Here is a 6000-nt window from a genome sequence, read left to right on the forward strand (position 1 = left end):
TTTGCATTTCTTTTCCATGGGGATGGTCCTAATCCCTGTCTCCTGTACAATGTCACAAACCTCAGTCCATAGTTCATCAGGCACTCTATCTATCAGATCTAGTCCCTTAAATCTATTTCTCATTTCCACTGTATAATCATAAGGGATTTGATTTAGGTCATACCTAAATGGTCTAGTGGTTTTCCCTACTTTCTTCAATTTAAGTCTGAATTTGGCAATAAGGAATTCATGATCTGAGCCACAGTCAGCTCCTGGTCTTGTTTTTGCTGACTGTATAGAGCTTCTCCATCTTTGGCTGCAAAGAATATAATCATTCTGATTTCGGTGTTGATCATCTGGTCATGTCAGTGTTTATAATGTATATTTAAGGAGAAAATGGTCTGCATAAGGATCACCACATTAAATCTGCACCCAAAAGGCTTTTGAATTTTTTTTTTTCTAATAAATATACTTGTCTGTCTGGTTCTAAATGCCCAATACTCTCACTCTTCTTATGTTTTTAAGTTTAAAAATAAGTACATTTATGAACATGCACACATTTTGCAAAAATAGCAACAGCTAGTGTATTTAGGGAAATTCACTCCAAAATTCATCAAACCTCAGTGAAAAGAAGTTGCATGCAGATCAATTACTCAAGGCTGTTAGTAGACTGCATTTTCAGTCTTCACCAGGGTCTTTTTAAAGATATTTAGCAATGTGGGAAATAAATTAATCCACATCACTTAGGGGCTTTATTTTTATTGGAATATAGTTGATTTTCAATGTTGTGTTTCAGATGTACAGAAAAGTGATTTAATTATTCATATACATACATTCATTCTTTTTCAGATTATTTTTCCTTGCAGGTTATTACAAAATATTGAGTATAGCTCCTTGTACTATACAGTAGGTTGTTCTTGGCTATCTATTTTATATATAGTAGTTTGTGTATCTTAATCCTAATCACACAATTTATCTTCCCTCCCCCAACTCTCACTCTTTTAAAAAAAAAAAAATTGTATTTATTTATTTATTTTTAATTGGCGGATGATTGCTTTACAATATTGTGTCTGTTTCTGCCATACATCGGCATGAACTAGCCGTAGGTATACATGTGTCCCCTCCCTCTTGAACTTCTCTCCCGCTTCCTACTGCATCACTCTTTCTTGATTCCATTCTCAGGTGGGTTTTTTTTAATCATTCTTTTTTCACTTAGATGCCTGAATCACTGTTCTGGGCACTTGAAAGGCATCATTGAACCAAAAAAGTTGAAAAAAAAAAATCTTGCCCTGCAGAGGTAACATAAACAGCATGATAAACTGTGTAAAAAACTGGATGGTCATAAGTATTACTGAAGGAAAAAACTGGAGCAGGGTAAGTTGAACCATACACACCAAGCTATGAGGGGATAAGGACAGGTCATAAGTGTATCAAATAAAGTTGGGACATCTTCAGGAAGGTGGCTTTTATACAAAGACTTGGAAGAGAAGGCACAGGCTCTGTGGGTATCAGGAGAAATTTTCTCCACATAGAGGGAATGTCCAGTTCAAGGGTTTTATGGCTGGAATATATCCTGGAATGTTTGAGGCATATGAGGGAGGTCATGCAGCTGAATCAGTGATGAAGAGGGAATAACAGGAGATTATTTCAGAGAGGTTTGGGGTTCTGTTTGCAGGCAAACACTGCATAACACTATGAGGGTCTTGGCTTTGACTCTAAATGAAGTGGGGAGACATTGCAGGATTTGAAACAGAAATGGCTTCATCTGCAACGTCTTTGAAGGGCCACACTGCCTGATGTATTGAGTGTGGTTTGTCGGTGTGTTTGTTTTCTTTATTGTCTCTTGACAGCAAGGTGATCGTCCTGTACAGGTGTGACCTTCTGAGGTGAGTACTAGTGTTTTCCTCTTTCTGCTGTTTCAGGCTCTCTAATCCTGGGGAGAGGACCGGACATTTCCAAGTCCCCTCTCTGCAGCTTTCTATGGAAAGAGTGAAAGAGTTAGTCTCTCAGTCATGTCTGACTCTCTGCGACCCCATGGACTGTAGTCCACCAGGCTCCTCTGTCCATGGGATTCTCCAGGCAAGAACACTGGAGTGGGTAGCCATTCCCTTCTCCAGGGGAATCTTCCTGATCCAGGGATCAAATCCGGGTCTCCTGCACTGCAGGCAGATTCTATACCATCTGAGCCATTCAGTAAAATAAAACACATCTGAGTTAAGATGACTATAAAGGGGAAGGAGTCTCCTTGTCCAGTCTTGTTTGTGTGAAGTTTTTTTGTTGTTGTTTGTTTGTTTTTTAATAGAAGTGCCAGGGATGTTAGGTGAGTCCAGATGTAAACATGTAGGTATGTTTATGTGGGTTTCACAGTTGGAACCATGAACTCACTTCTTTGCTCTGGCATTGGATGTGAGTGCTTAAAATTTGTCCTGAAGGGTTTTTTTAATCAGTACTAACTTAAAAATTGAGCCATACAAGGACTACCTTGGCAGTCCAGTGGTTAAGGTTCTACACTTCTACTGCAGGGGGCACAGACAATTTCCAACATCAGTAGACTTCACATTAGGACTAAGATGGATGGTAACATTCTAGCACATATTTCAAGGTGAGAGAAGACAGTTTATGTCTTCCTTTCTAATGCAAATATATATATATACATATATATTTTTTTCTCATATAGAATTAAGTAGTTCCCATGGAGTACTGCTGAAAGAGAAGATACCAATTATATTTCTTTAGTCCCTGATCTTAAGAGAAGTATAACATCATGTATATGGTATATGTTGTAGAATTTTTTAATAGATTAGATGTTTAAGGAAATCCAGTCTATATTTTGCTTTTAAAAAATGGGTGAATTAGCATCAAGTTATACTTTATGCATCTTTTCAATTGATTATATGATATTTTTTTAAAATTTTTCATATAGCTTCAAACTTAGAAAAGTTGCAAGAATAGCAAAAGACATTCTTGCATAAATTTTACCCAGGTTAAACAAGTATCTGTTTGGCACCTTTTTCTTGATCATTGTCTCCACGTACACACTATTGTGCATTTCTGAGCAATTTGTGTTTAATTTGGAAGTATTTTGCCTCTGTACAAGTGAATACTTCACTGTATGTTATACCTAAGAGCACATTTTATGTTAGAGTAGTATCATAATCAGGAAGTTCAATATTGGTAAAATACTAATTAAGAAAAAAAATTGGGGCCATGTTAAATGGCTTGTAGGATCCTAGTTGCCCAACCAGGGCTCAGACCTGTGCCCCCTGCAGTGGAGTCACACAGTCCTAACCACTACACCACCAGGGACTTCCAATACTATTATCTAATCCATAGTCCATATTCAAATGTCATCATTCATCCCAATATTGTCCCTTAGCATTTTTCCTGGTCTGTGACCAAATTCAAAATTGCATGTTACATTTAGTTATCATTACCCTCTGCATTCCTTTAATGAAACAGTTTATCAGTGTTTCACTGAGTTCCTTAGACTCGATTATCTGGACAAATATAGGTCATTTATTTTGTAAAATTTCCTTTTATTTTTCTGATGTTCCCTAATGATTGTATTTCACCTCTGTATTATTTAACAGAGAAACCACAGGAGTGATATGTTATATTTCACAGTACTTCTTATCAGGAGGCATGTGATGTCCATGCCTCTCAATGTTTATATTCATTTTAGGCACTTATTTAAGTTTGTGTTCTTGACTTTAGAATTACTATTTTCCTTTCCAATAAATATTCAGAAGATATTTTGAAACTTTGTAAATACACTGATCCATATCAATATTTCATCCCTTAGTTTTAGCCACCGCTGATGACTTTCAGATTCCATCAGTTTTCTTATTTATTTATTTGATGGCACTGGGTCTTAGTTGTGACATGCAGCATATGGAATCTAGTTCCTTGACCAGGGGTTGAACCCAGGCACCCTGCACTGGGAGCACAGAGTATTAGCCACTGGATCACCAGAGAAGTCTTCCTTCAATTTTCCATAGTCGTTGGCATTCTACTTTGAAATTCAGCTTCCCAAGTGAGTTGCCCGTTAATCTGTATCAATATCAGTGGGTTTTTAAGTGTTTAAGTCATTATTAAGCAGGTTAAAGTCTAGCACTGTCATTTGGTTTGAAACTTAAAATTTCCCAGAGTTAAGTCCATGGGGTTTCCTTCATGCTGGCTGGTTTGTCTCATTTTCATGTCAATATCATATTTTGTGCACTTAGCTGTGGTACAAAAGATACTAACAGTTTTATCCTGCAAGTTGCCTTTCTCCGCAAGGAATCTATTTGTATAGATTTATATGGTCTGATGGTGATTGCAGCCATGAAATTAAAAGACGCTTACTCCTTGAAAGGAAAGTTATGACCAACCTAGATAGCATATTCAAAAGCAGAGATATTACTTTGCAATAAACGTCCGTCTAGTCAAGGCTATGGTTTTTCCAGTGGTCACGTATAGGTGTGAGAGTTGGACTGTGAAGAAAGCTGAGCGCTGAAGAATTGATGCTTTTGAACTGTGGTGTTGGAGAAGACTCTTGAGAGTCCCTTGGCCTGCAAGGAGATCCAACCAGTCCATCCTAAAGGAGATCAGTCCTGGGTGTCCTTTGGAGGGACTGATGCTAAAGCAGAAACTCCAGTACTTTGGCCACCTGATGTGAAGAGTTGACTCATTAGAAAAGACCCTGATGCTGGGAGGGATTGGGGGCAGGAGGAGAAGGGGACACCAGAGGATGAGATGGCTGGATGGCATCACTGACTCAATGCACATGAGTTTGGGTGAACTCCGGGAGTTGGTGATGGACAGGGAGGCTTGGAGTGCTGCGATTCATGGGGTGGCAAAGAGTCGGACACGATTGAGTGACTGAACTGAACTGATATGGTCTGAATTTTCAAACTTAAGTTTTACATTCCATTCTTGAAACTCTTCCTTCTTTTTTCATGCTTTTGACAGGTATAGCAAGGCTACTTAGAAATACCTGACGTGTTTTCTGATTGGTACACGGGTTTATGCGGTGCATATATCAATGGAAGTTTGCACAAAGGAACAAAGGTTTAAAGTAACAGTAGTGAGAGTGAACGTCGGCTTTCCTTGGTTTGGGGAAATGATGAAAAGTGAAAGTGAAAGTTGCTCAGTCGTGTCTGACTCTTTGTGACCCCATGGACTATACAGTCCCTGAAATTCTCCAGGCCAGAATACTGGAATGGGTAGCTATTCCCTTCTCCAGGGGATCTTCCCGACCCAGGAATCGAACTGGGGTCTCCTGCATTGCAGGCAGATTCTTTACCACCTGAGCTATGTAGTACTAAATGCTTTTTGCAAAATAATTTTAATAGATAACCTAATGAAGGTTTATGATATTTATTAATTTCTGTAGTGTTACCGACATTAGATAATATCAGACTTACTTAGGTCTCATCAATCTGATTGGTTGCCTTTTCCTTTTCCTAATGAAAAATAAAATAATTTTTTTTAATGTTCATGTGTTTTGTAATTCTGATCTCAAGTGGCATACGAGAATTTTGTCTTTGAAGATTTTCAGTCTTTTCCTCGTTAATTTGTAGTACTTGTTGAATTTACTTATTTATATATTAAAAAATTTATAGATAGCTCAGTATCTTAAGTGTTTTCTTGTTTCAGTTTTTATGTGGTTTTTTTTAAGCCTGCTATTTTCATATAGTTTGTGTATATACTGTGAAAACATTTATATTTGCTTTGAAAACTGTAAGGCATGACAACTCAGTAATGTTCTGAAATGTGAAATAAAGTGGACTCATTTATGTCAAAGGGCTTTTAACCTGGATTTAGGGTGTTGTTTTTTTTTTTTTTTAATTCTACCAGTTTATTGCTACCAACCCAATCTCCTTCCACCCTCATGCATGCGTTCTCAGTCATGTAACCCCATGAACTGCAGTCCGCCAGGCTCCTCTGTACTGGAGTGGATTGCCATTTCCTTCTCCATAGGAGGCTTTTAATTGTGGGTCTCCTGTACCTCCCCATCTTGTGAAACCATGAACTTTTGAT

The 6000-nt window shown here is 37.9% G+C and overlaps 1 long non-coding RNA gene across 1 annotated transcript; it reads left to right on the forward strand.

Moving 5' to 3' along the window:
- The first annotated feature begins 3882 nt into the window (after positions 1-3882).
- LOC113875571 lies at positions 3883-5779 on the forward strand. Its single transcript, XR_003506287.1, has 2 exons — positions 3883-4012; positions 4930-5779. It is a non-coding gene; the product is annotated as an uncharacterized LOC113875571 (long non-coding RNA).
- Positions 5780-6000: the final 221 nt, after the last annotated feature.

The sequence above is a fragment of the Bos indicus x Bos taurus genome, chromosome 18 (assembly GCF_003369695.1).
Source record: "Bos indicus x Bos taurus breed Angus x Brahman F1 hybrid chromosome 18, Bos_hybrid_MaternalHap_v2.0, whole genome shotgun sequence".
Classification (NCBI taxonomy): Eukaryota; Metazoa; Chordata; class Mammalia; order Artiodactyla; family Bovidae; genus Bos; species Bos indicus x Bos taurus.